Below are 11815 nucleotides of genomic sequence, written 5' to 3'. Positions count from 1 at the left end.
GGTGGCCCTGCTCACTCTCTTGTCACTACTGCACTTATGCACTCAAGGAACCATACCCCACAGTTTCCCAAGAACAACGTACCTGGCAACCCCTCATAAACGTACTTCTAATACGTAAATTCAAGGACATAAAGCCTAGAAGGCTTTATGGTCTAAAGACTCGACAGACAGAAAACACACAGGCAAATCCTCCAGAAATGTAACAACCTGTCCCTAAACTTGAAACAGACTACCCCTTACATTCCCACTGCTGCCATTTTCAGATACACGCTCACACAGGGAGCTTCCATGATACACTTCTCCTAAACCCTGCTCCATCACTTTGACAGAAAGGTTGTGACTTTGATAATATTTGACATACAGGCAAAGACTCACAAAAAGCCCCGTAATTCTGCAAAAATCAGAAGGGAACCAGAACCACAAAGCAAACACACAAAGTAACATCACCATACTATCCGTAAAACTGCCATAACAACTACTCACCTGAGGAAAAGCTGCGTGCAATACAGGCACATACTACTACTAGATTGCTTTACAGTGACAGATCCTACTAGTTGCCACCTCAAGAAGATACGCGTACCGGTTTCTACTGGAAAACGCATCAGTCCATAGACTCTGACCCACCTAAATAACCCTGAAACTGACTGAGTGAAAAACAAAGCACTTACCACAAAAAGCAGCCCAGGCAGAAGGAGCTCTCTGATAGCATGCCTGGGGCTCATATACCATTTGGCCCCGCCCAGCACCCAAACACAATCACCTGGATGTTGCCTTCAGGGGGCAGTGGCGACCTGGTTCAGGAACGGCACGGCGGCCAACCCCAGGCCGCTCGGTCCATCGGCTCACAGACACCAATGTGGTGGATGGCAAATGGCGTTTATTGTCGAGTCACATGGGCTTATATACCCGAGGCCCATAGCGTCACTTCCGCTTGCTTACAGCACAGGCCACACGCTACTGTCCATCAAGGGAGGGGCTCCACCTTTCTGTACATCGCGACATCTTCCAGCCGCCAGACCCTAACTACCCACATTTCCCCCCTCCCTATGCACAACCAAATTAGCTAAAATATAACAATCTTAAGATGTAGACATCATAACTTAACTAAAAAACATAAGGCACAATAACCAGGAGAAAACTAAGAGGTAACTGGTAACCCTGAGTAAATACACTCTTAAAGTAGTTGTTGGTGTTCTACCAACATAATGTTAACTTTCTCTAACCAACTTTTAACAAACAACACAAGCATATTTAGTATACAAGGTCCAAAGATAAGATCACACAAAGGCATTGCAGCCCCCCACCCACGGAGGTTGCTTCGCTGTTGTCTGGATTCTGCCAGTGTGGAACTCTCAGGCTTAGACAGGACGCTTGCTGACTTATTGTCTTCTCTTGTCACCGGGGTATACAGATTACGGGGGTGCCCGATGATCCATTCCTGTGAACAGAAACTCAGTTTTCATTAGTTTTGTTCTGAAGTTGGGGTGTCGGCTGTTTGGAGCTTCTCTGGCCACACGAGTTGCTATACCTTCGTGGGCCCTCAGGCCCTGGACTTGCGCCTGGGGGGTGATCACTGTTGGGTCCGTACCCATTAGCCGCTGCAGGCTAGAGCCATACAGTGTGTGATCCGTCCCAGTTACTTGGGCCTGTTGTCTCATACAGTTGTCCCCCCATTCTCGTTTAAAAATGATCATCCCACCCCCGTCAAAGATCAGTCTACAATTTTGTTTTATATCAAACGGGAGCATGTCGTCTCCCCTGAAAACACCATCTATGAGGGTGGAGACCATTGCAGAATGAAGCCCTTTATCCACAATGGCTTTAACAATCGCTTGCACATCCTTAGGGTTTGTTGGTGAGTGAACCCTCTGACCCCCGTCTGTCACCCAGACCAGGAACGCTAGCATGGCCGATAGAGCCAAGATGGTGCACGCAATCTTATTTTTCCTCCAATCTGTGAGAGGAATTTCTCCGCTTCGCGGCGCAGCTTTATTTCGGATGGGGATATTTTTGTTATCTGTCCCCATTTCCTCCTCCGAATTTGAATCGCTATCTGATCCGGAGTCGGAGCTCGGCTGACTGCTCACCTCCGAGTTCCGGTCCCCTCCCATCGAGTTCCGGCCCCCCCCCCCACCCCTGCGGTCGGGCCGCTCCCTGCCTCGTGGCTCGCCCCGCCGCCATCTCAGCGAGGCGATTGCGCCACAGGAGCGTTTTTTCGGATGGCCGTTCCGATCGGCTCTCTGCCCCTCTCTCACGCTTCTACCTCCTCCCCGGTCGTCCCCGCAACCGTTCTCTTTCTCGCATTTCCACTTGTTAGTAAAACCTAACACTTCATCCCCGTTCCCGCCGGAGGCTTCTTCACCCAATTCTTCGTCTTCTAGTTCAGCACCGTACTGGGGCGCACATGGCCGTGGTCTCTCCCAGATTTCCCCAGGCTCTGGGTCCCCACCGGCATCCCTGGCTTCCTCAGCCGAGCCACCCCACAGCTTCCACAACTTTGATACGACCTTCACAAGGGTTTCCATCTTCCTTGTTGGTCCGGGAGCTTCCTCCCCGCCGGGCTGGTCCCGCCGCTCCGGCCGCCGTTCACCCGAATCAGGAGTTTTCCCGGGTTTCGGCACCACTTGTTGCCTTCAGGGGGCAGTGGCGACCTGGTTCAGGAACGGCACGGCGGCCAACCCCAGGCCGCTCGGTCCATCGGCTCACAGACACCAATGTGGTGGATGGCAAATGGCGTTTATTGTCGAGTCACATGGGCTTATATACCCGAGGCCCATAGCGTCACTTCCGCTTGCTTACAGCACAGGCCACACGCTACTGTCCATCAAGGGAGGGGCTCCACCTTTCTGTACATCGCGACATCTTCCAGCCGCCAGACCCTAACTACCCACACCTGGAAAAGGGGAGGGGCAAAGCACAAGGAAGTAGAAAGAAAGCAGGAGCAGCAGCAGCTGTTTTTTATTATTTTCTTTGTTTTTTTTTAAGATCTGCTTTACTGGAAAAACATGCAGAGAGCAGACAGGTGACCTGTGGTGTTTCTAGAAGCAACGATCCCCATGCTTTTGCTGCAGCTTTTAACATTGAAAGGACAACACGACCAGGCCAGTAACTGGAACTCTTTCAAATGGAATTACGTCAAACATGTTCATCATCACTTGCAAAAACAGAGAACCAGCATTCACTAGCACGCCAGCACTGACACCCACCTCCTCCGCAACGCTGACTACTACTGATGCAACATGCTACTGTGCAATACCTCTCTGTTCCCAGCTCCTTTCCCTCATCTGCTCACTACATTTACCTGAGAAGTGTGCCCAGGCAGCGCCGCAATGGGCCCGGGCGGACTTATTCTGCACAGAAGAAGGTGGTGAGCCTGCTTACTCTCTAGGCACTACTGCACTTAAGCGGTCAAGAGACATTACTCCACTGTTTCCCAAAAACAATGTACCTGGCAACCCCTCATAAACATACTTGTAATAAGTCACTTCAAGCACATCAAGACTAGAAGGCTGCAAGGTCTAAACACTCGACAGACAGAAAACCCACAGGCAAAAGCTCCAGAAATACAACAAACTGTCCCTAAACCTGAAACAGACTACCCCTTACGTGCCCACTGCTGCCATTTTCAGACACATGCTCACACAGGGAGCCTCCATCATACATTTCTCCTAAACCCTGCTCCATCACTTTGACAGAAAGGTTATGACTTTGATAATATTTGACATACAGGCAAAGACTCACAAAAAGCCCCGTAATTCTGCAAAAATCAGAAGGGAACCAGAACCACAAAGCAAACACACAAAGTAACATCACCATACTATCCGTAAAACTGCCATTATAACTACTCACCTGAGCAAGAGCTGTGTGCAATACAGGCACCTACTACTAGATTGCTTTACAGTGACAGATCCTACCAGTTACCAACTCAAAAAGATATGCGTACCGGTTTCTACTTCAAAATGCATCAGTCCATAGACTCTGACCCACCTAAAGAACCCTCCAAACAACTGAAGGAAAAACAAAGCACTTACCCAAAAGTGCAGCCCAGGCAGAAGGAGCTCTCTGATGGCACACCTGCAACTCAGTTACCACTAGGTCTCACCTGAACCCTGAAGCCAACCACCTGGGAAAGTGCTTGGGGAAAGCAGAAAAAAAAACAAAAAGAGGAGGAGCAGCAGCTGTGGTTTATTTACTTCTTTATAAGGCTTAGCTCAACAGCATACAGAGTGCAGACAGGAGAGCTAGGGTGTTTCTAGAAACAAAAATCCCCATGCTTTTGCTGGAGCTTTGAATATTAAAAGGACAATACAACTAAGCAAGCAATTGATTTCTTTTTACATCTGGAATTACCTCGATCATTCATTTACATAGAAAGAACAATCTAGGAGCAGAACAGATTGCACACCAAAAAATAATTCTGTTCCATTCCACTCACAGGAAAAAATAACTTCAGTAGGCTACCTGAGAACCAAAAGGCTATGCTGATGGGTCAAAACACACTACAGGACACTGGGGCCAGGCTCTCCGCTGCACCCACTTAAAACCCATCCCTACACTCATCAAGGTGCAAGCCCAACACAAAAAAAAACAAAGCATTTCAGCACCTGCTTTGTTCCAATTCTAAAGACTAACATCACAGCCCACATTGCCTGGGACACCTGATAAACAGAAGAGAAAGCAGCCATACCGTTTTCAAGCCATCCGTGCACGTGTCGCTCCTTGATCATCTGCAACCTCTTCTCAAATCCTCAACCGCTTCTGTGGAGAGCCTGCCATGGCACCTGCAAAGCAAGACGGATACCCTTCGCACTCACCTCGTGCTACTTGGCAGTTCTGCTCCAATCCAGCTCACAACCAGCCCGCCCTTCTCGTGCTGCTCTTCAGAGTGCAGCTTGGCCCCACTCAGCCTGTATGAGACAAATGTGAAACAAAAAGAAAAGCACAGGCTGAAGCAACATCCAAAGCCACAGCACAGCTGGGACAGTTACTCTCATCTGCTCCCTTACCTCGGCCTCCTCACCTGCCCTCGAGGCAGACGCTTCCATCTGCTCTCTTAGGCCAGTTACAACACCCCTGAAATATAAACAGGATTTTTACTGTATTTTGTGCAGTTAACTAACTGCAGTGACAACTGCACCCCTAAAGTACCTGCTACATCTGTTCATCGCTCACCTTGCCAAAAGCAGCTATGGTCAAGTCCCGTGTTGTACACTGTGTTTCAGCTTTAACAAATTAAACAGAAGTTGCCTACCAAGGGTTGAACAGTTCCAGAAGGAGCTCTTTCCTGTGACAGGTTCCTCCTAGGGTTTACACTCTACTGGGGACAGGAAAGAAATAAAAAAAAAAAAAAGCAAAACCCCATATCTGTAAGCTTTCAAGATTCAACAGACCTCCTCAAGCACACCATTCAAGAACTATACAAACAGCTGCTCGCAAGGAGATATACTCTCCCACCCCCACATCTGACAAACACCACAGAGATGACTGTGCCAGCTGCCCTTCAGTACATGCCCAGAGGCAGACAGGATGTCTTCACCAACACAGTCCCATCAATGTATTAGTACACCCATGCACTGCCACGTTAGCTGTCATCACTAACTGCCAGGCAGGACAGCTCCAGACCAAACACGTACACACACACAGGCACGCCAAAAACACTACAAACAAAACACACAACACAAGGCGCAAGAAAAAGTGACCCCCTAAAAGAAAGCCCTACGGCAACAGCAAGTCAGATACAGGTGCTCTGCACCAGACCCTACCAGAGACTCAAATGTCACGACACGCGACTGGAAGCAACTGCCAGAACTGGGATGATGGAGGCCTAAAAAGCCTGCCTTCAAGACAAGAGACCAGAAGGATGGGGACTGAAAACCCCCTAAGACGACACTTAGGAATTCGATTCCCAAGCAAAGGCTCCTGATGCGGCCCAGATGACTTCTGCAAGAGTGAGGATGGAAACAGATGTGCATCATATTCGTTTTGAGATCGCAAGACCTGAAACAGATCTGCAGTTCAAGCAGCGACTGCAAGACAAGAAGTGCTCGGATCACAGCCATGATGACAAAACAAGCATTGAGGCCCTTCAGCACCGCTACCAAGACGCCTGTCTGGTCAGTCCAGTGTCAAAAGCCAGGAGGATATCAAGACCCGAGAAGCACAGAACAGACACTGCAGAAGCAACACTACAAGACAGACAAACTGAAGGAAACTGTCCTGCCTGGCGCACGCACTCAAGCTACAAAATAATCCCGCTGCTCCTATTAGCCTGGTGACCCAGCCACAAGCAGCCTGAACGTGACTCAGCCTCAACCACCCTCACAGTGGCACCAAGCCTATTCAGCCAGCAGGCACCACGCTGCTCTGGCTCACAGCTCCCATTAGCCACCCCAGATATGCAAATACCAGGTGCCCCCCAACTTAGCTCTCAGGTTGCTGCATGGTAAAGTCCCTCTGCCTCAAGAAATACACAGGCACTGATTGTCATCTTAGTCAATTGAAGGCTCATCATCAGCTGCAAAAACAGAGTAACAGCATTCACTAGGACACCAGCCCCATTGCTCACCTTCTCCACAATGCTGACTACTACTGATGCAACATACGATTGTGCTCACCTGTTCCACTCCGAGTCCAAGCTCCAACAGTGCAGCCAGTATCATCCACACCACCTGGGAAAATAAAGGGATCAAATGATCGTTGCATTCAGAACAAGTCAGCCAATGGTGTTTTTTGTTGTTGGAGGTGGTTTTTGTGTGTGTTTCCTTTATTTCTTTTTTTTAAATCTGCCTTAGCTCAACAGCATGCAGAGCACAAACAAGAGAACTGGGGTGTTTCTAGAAGCAACAATCCCCATGCTTTTGCTGCAGCTTATAACATTGAAAGGACAACATGACCCTGCAATTAACTGGAACTTTCTTAACTGGAATTAGCTCAAACTTCTATTTACATTGAAAGAAAAATCCAGGAGGAGAACAGATTATACACCAACAAAATTAATTCCATTCCAGCCCCTGGAAAAAAATCACATACTCTCATCCCCTCCTGTACCTCAGCCGCTTGCCTGCCCCACGTGGCAGATGCTTCCATCTGTTCTCTTCACCCACTTATAGCACCTCTAAAAGGCAAACTGGAATTTTACTCTATTGGATGTAGGAAAATAACTGCAGTGACAACCACACCCCAAAAACAACAGTTACCTCTGCTCATCACGCACCAGAGTCACTGCAGAGGCAGCTCGGGTCGAGAGGTCCTGCACTGCGAACTGCACACTGCATTTCACCCTGAACAAAGGAAAGACACAGGCAGAAGATAAACATTCAGCTGCCAGCAGTAGCACCCGTTCCTCAACAACATAAGCAACCCCAGCTTTACTTTTATCCTTTCAAAACAGCACTCCACTTGCCTCTGGACCTGCAAATTAGGTCCAAGCTTGAAAGTAGCGGCCAGCATCACCCACGCCACCTGGGAACACAAAAGGACAAAATGACCACTGTGCTTGCAAGCACCCACCTGCTACACTGCTCCTCTATCCCAAACAGTCTCACCCCGGACCCTCTGAGGGAAACACCTGAGCATCTTCCCTTCGCTTCAGATAAGGGATGACCAGGCTGACACCACTCACCTTCCCTCAGAGCTTCGTGACATGAGGATTTCCCTTCCCTCTCCACAACTGCACAAAGCACCTGCAAAGGCAAGAGAAACGCACACTCTGAGGCACCTCACAGCCACAGCGTACCTGCTGCAAGACCTCCCTCTTCCCAGCTCTGGCACTTCAGCTGCTCACCAGCTCTAACTCAGATTCTTCGCTCACAGCACCACAGCAAGCTCCAATGGGGCCACACAACACACACTACACAAGCTACATTGCCCAACACACACCAGCTGGAACATTCCCGCCCAACAATCAGTCGCATCGCACAGGAAGGCTGCCGCACACTCCTCGAAACCAAACCTACCAGTCCTGAGCAGCTCCCCACTTCCTCCTGCCAACCACGCTCAGCACACACACTATTCACCCCTCAAAAAAAAAAACCAAAAACCTTAGAACATACACACACACAAAAAAAACAACCGAGCTCCACAAATGCCAAAAAGACATGCACACACAGCAGCCTCGGCAGAGGTAATCACAGACGTACCCTGTGCAGATGAAAGAGGTGACTCTGATACAACCCTGCTCAGGCTCTTGGTAATGCTGCATCTACGCTACCAAGCCACAGGTACCATGCAATCAAGCTGGTTTTAGTCCTCTGGAGAATTACACAAGTGGGTTTATACATCTAGAGATTAAAATACAGCTCAAAACAGAAGAGTATCCCACCATCCCAAAAAAACAGTGAGCCAGAAACCTCTATTAAACATCCCTCTATTAAGTGAATTCCAAGCACTTAAAAATTATAGAAATCTATAAACTCCAGCCTGCCTAAAGAACCCTGCAACCGACTGAAGGAAAAACAAAGCACTTACCCCAAGGAGCAGCCCAGGCAGAAGGAGCTCTCTAATACCATGCCTGGGGCTCATATAGCATTCGGCCCCGCCCAGCACCCAAACCCAATCACCTGGAAAAGGGGAGGGGCAAAGCACAAGGAAGTAGAAAGAAAGCAGGAGCAGCAGCAGCTGTTTTTTATTATTTTGTTTTTTTTTAAGATCTGCTTTACTGGAAAAACATGCAGAGAGCAGACAGGTGACCTGTGGTGTTTCTAGAAGCAACGATCCCCATGCTTTTGCTGCAGCTTTTAACATTGAAAGGACAACACAACCCAGCAAGTAACAGGAACTTTTGCAAATGGAATTACGTCAAACATGTTCATCATCACTTGCAAAAACAGAGAACCAGCATTCACTAGCACGCCAGCACTGACACCCACCTCCTCCGCAACGCTGACTACTACTGATGCAACATGCTACTGTGCAATACCTCTCTGTTCCCAGCTCCTTTCCCTCATCTGCTCACTACATTTACCTGAGAAGTGTGCCCGAACAGACTTATTCTGCAGAGATGAAGAAGGTGGCCCTGCTCACTCTCTTGTCACTACTGCACTTATGCACTCAAGGAACCATACCCCACAGTTTCCCAAGAACAACGTACCTGGCAACCCCTCATAAACGTACTTCTAATACGTAAATTCAAGGACATAAAGCCTAGAAGGCTTTATGGTCTAAAGACTCGACAGACAGAAAACACACAGGCAAATCCTCCAGAAATGTAACAACCTGTCCCTAAACTTGAAACAGACTACCCCTTACATTCCCACTGCTGCCATTTTCAGATACACGCTCACACAGGGAGCTTCCATGATACACTTCTCCTAAACCCTGCTCCATCACTTTAATAGCAAGGTTGTAACTTTGATAATATTTGACATACAGGCAAAGACTCACAAAAAGCCCCGTAATTCTGCAAAAATCAGAAGGGACCCAGAACCACAAAGCAAACACACAAAGTAACATCACCATACTATCCGTAAAACTGCCATAACAACTACTCACCTGAGGAAAAGCTGCGTGTAATACAGGCACATACTACTACTAGATTGCTTTACAGTGACAGATCCTACCAGTTGCCACCTCAAAAAGATACGCGTACCGGTTTCTACTAGGAAACGCATCAGTCCATAGAATCTGACCCACCTAAAGAACCCTCCAAAAGACTGAAGGAAAAACAAAGCGCTTATCCAAAAGTGCAGCCCAGGCAGAAGGAGCTCTCTGATGGCATACCTTCAACTCAGTTACCATTAGGTCCCACCTGGAACCTGAAGCCAATCACCTGGGAAAGTGCAGGGGGAAAGCATAAAAAAGCAGAAAGAGGAGCAGCAGCAGCTGTGGTTTTATTAACTTCCTTATAAGGCTTAGCTCAACAGCATGCAGAGTGCAGACAGGAGAACTGGGGTGTTTCTAGAAACAAAAATCCCCATGCTTTTGCTGCAGCTTTGAATACTGAAAGGACAATACTACCACGCAAGTAAATGAAGCTTTTTCAGCCGGATTTAGCGCAGACTTGTATTTACGCAGGAAGAAAACTCTAGGAGCAGAACAGATTATGCGCCAAAGAAGAATTCAATTCCATTCCACTCACAGGAAAAATCACTTACTTCAGTAGGCTATCTGAAAACCAAAAGGCTATGCTCACGGGTCAAAACACACTACAGGACACTGGGGCCAGGCCCTCCACTGCACCAAATTAAAACCCATCCCTACACTCACCAAGGTACAAGCCCAACCCAAACACAGAAACAGCATTTCAGCCTCAACACAGTTTTCAGAACTGCTGGAAATCAAGCTTCATACTCAGCGAGGCGTGCTCAGGCTACACAAGACAGGGCTTTGGGCACCTCCTTGCCTACCAAAGAAGACAGCCATCAGCACCCGCTTTGTTCCGATTCTGAAGACTAACATCACAGCCCACGTTGCCTGGGACACCTGATAAACAGAAGAGAAAGCGGCCATACCGTTTTCAAGCCATCCCTGCACGTGTCGCTCCTTGATCATCCGCAACCTCTTCTCAAATCCTCAACCGCTTCTGTGGAGAGCCTGCCATGGCACCTGCAAAGCAAGACCCTTCGCACTCACCTCATGCTACTTGGCAGTTCTGCTCCAATCCAGCTCACAACCAGCCCGCCCTTCTCGTGCTGCTCTTCAGAGTGCAGCTTGGCCCCACTCAGCCTGTGCGAGACACCTGCAAAAGAGAAACAAAAGCATAGGCTGAAGCAGCATCCAAAGCCACAGCACAGCTGGGACAGTTACTCTCATCTGCTCCCTTACCTCGGCCCCCTCACCTGCCCTCGAGGAAGATGCTTCCATCTGCTCTCTTAGGCCAGCTACAACACCCCTGAAATATAAACAGGATTTTTACTGTACTTGGTGTAGTTAAGTGACTGCAGTGAAAACTGCACCACTAAATTACCTTCTATAGCTGTTCATTACTCACCTTGCCAAAAGCAGCTCTGGTCGTCAAGTCCCGTGTCGTACACTGTGTTTCAGCTTTAACAAATGAAAACAGTCACAAGAGAATCAATCATTCAGCTGCTAGCATTAGCACCCATCGCTCAACAACACAAAGGGACCCCATTTACAATATTATCGTTTCAAAACAGAAGCCCCCATACCTCAGCACCTCAGAAGTAGATCAAGCCAGTCACCGAGCTGCCTACCGAGTGCTGAACAGTTCCAGAAGGAGCTCTTTCCTGTGACAGGTTCCTCCAAAGGTTTACGCTCTACTGGGGACAGCATAGAAATAAAAATGAAAGTTTCAAAACCCCATATCTGTAAGCTTTCAAGATTCGACAGACCTCCTCAAGCACACCGTTCCAGTGCTATGCGAGCAGCTGCTCGCAAGCAGCTCAAATCTCCCACGCCCAACATCTGCCAAACACCACAGAGATGACTGTGCCAGCTGCCCTTCAGTACGTGCCCAGAGGCAGACCGGATGTCTTCGCCAAAACAGTCCAGACAATGTATTAGTACACCCATGCAATGCCATGTTAGCTGTCATCACTAACTGCCAGGCAGGACAGCTCCAGACCAAACACATACACACACAGGCACACCACAAACACTACAAACAAAACACACAACACAAGGCACAAGAAAAAGTGACCCCCAAAAGGAAAGCCCTATGACAACAGCAAGTCAGATACAGGTGCTCTGCACCAGACCCTACCAGAGACTCAAATGTCACGACACGCGACTGGAAGCAGCTTCCAGAACTGGGATGATGGAGGCCTGAAAAGCCTGCCTTCAAGACAAGAGACCGGAAGGATGGGGAGTGAAAACCCCCTAAGAACACACTTAGGAATTCGATTCCCAAGCAAGAGCT

The 11815-nt window shown here is 48.4% G+C and overlaps 1 long non-coding RNA gene across 2 annotated transcripts; it reads right to left on the bottom strand.

Annotated features, from left to right (window-relative positions):
- Positions 1 to 9985: 9985 nt before the first annotated feature.
- LOC137864834 (uncharacterized) lies at positions 9986 to 11561 on the bottom strand. Of its 2 annotated transcripts, none has more exons than XR_011101642.1 (3): positions 11106 to 11561; positions 10928 to 10980; positions 9986 to 10542 (listed from the first exon to the last, which is right to left on the bottom strand). It is a non-coding gene; the product is annotated as an uncharacterized lncRNA (long non-coding RNA). The 2 variants fall into 2 exon arrangements; XR_011101641.1 differs by having other exon boundaries at positions 11151 to 11561.
- Between the last annotated feature and the right edge of the window lie 254 nt (positions 11562 to 11815).

The sequence above is a fragment of the Anas acuta genome, chromosome 15 (genome assembly GCF_963932015.1).
Source record: "Anas acuta chromosome 15, bAnaAcu1.1, whole genome shotgun sequence".
Lineage (NCBI taxonomy): Eukaryota > Metazoa > Chordata > Aves > Anseriformes > Anatidae > Anas > Anas acuta.
This window is presented reverse-complemented; position numbering and strand designations above follow the sequence as displayed.